Genomic DNA, 1,116 nt, shown 5'->3' with positions numbered 1-1,116 from the left:
GGTCTGTTCAACATTTCCACTTCCTTCTGGCTAAGTCTTGGAATGTGGTGTGCTTCCAAGTATTGGTCAATTTCCTTCAGATTTTCATATTTCTGGGAATAAAGTTTCTTGTAATATTCATTAAGGATTTTTTGAATTTCTAAAGGGTCTGTTGTTATTTTGTTTTTACCATTTCTGATTGATGAAATTAGAGATTTTAGTCTTTTTTTCCTAGTTAGGTTAGCCAAAGGTTTATCTATTTTATTGACCTTTTCAAAAAATCAACTTTTTGATTTATTGATCTGTTGTATAATCCTTTTTTTTCAATTTCATTTAATTCTCCTCTAATTTTGGTTATTTCTTTTATTCTTCTGGGTTTGGATTGGAATTTTCTTCCTTTTTCAGTTGCTTAAGATGTCCCATTTGGTTGTTAATTTCCTCTCTTTCCATTCTCCTGAGGAAGGCTTGCAGTTCTACAGATTTCCCTCTTACGACTGCCTTTGTGGTATCCCAGAGGTTCTGTTAATTGATAGTTATATTTTAATTGCTATTACAAATTGTATTTTTAATTTTCATTTTTTAAGTGCTGTGGTTGACCTTTTATGTATCAACCTTGTTATATTCTTTTGTTAATTCTAATAATTCAATTATTGGTTCTTTTGAATGTTTTTATGTACATCATCATGGTCTTATCCAAAATAGAATAAAAGTTTTATGATGTTATGTCTATTGTTTGATTCCTTTAATTTTGCCAACATTCAAATATATACAAATGAGGAAAAAAAGAGATAATACCAAGTGTCAAGAAGAATGTGTAGCAACTGGAGTACTTACACAATGGTCATTAGGATGTAAATGGAAGTACTATTATTGGAAAATTGGCAGTTTTTATTTATTATTATTATTATTTTTTTTTTTTGCAGCAGCAGCAGTTTTTGGCTGGGGCTGGGTTTGAATCTGCCACCTCTGGTATATGGGGCTGGTGCCCTACTGCTTTGAGCCACAGGCGCCACCCAGATTGGCAGTTTTTAGTAAAGTAGATGTAAGTGCATCCCCAATGTAACCAAGCAAGTACAGTTCTTACTACATTATCAAAAAAATGCATATGCATGATTCTTAAAAAAAGTTTGTAAGAAT

Source organism: Otolemur garnettii, unplaced genomic scaffold (genome assembly GCF_000181295.1).
Source record: "Otolemur garnettii isolate 467f Iridium unplaced genomic scaffold, OtoGar3 scaffold00207, whole genome shotgun sequence".
Lineage (NCBI taxonomy): Eukaryota > Metazoa > Chordata > Mammalia > Primates > Galagidae > Otolemur > Otolemur garnettii.
Note: the sequence above shows the minus strand (reverse complement) of the source record.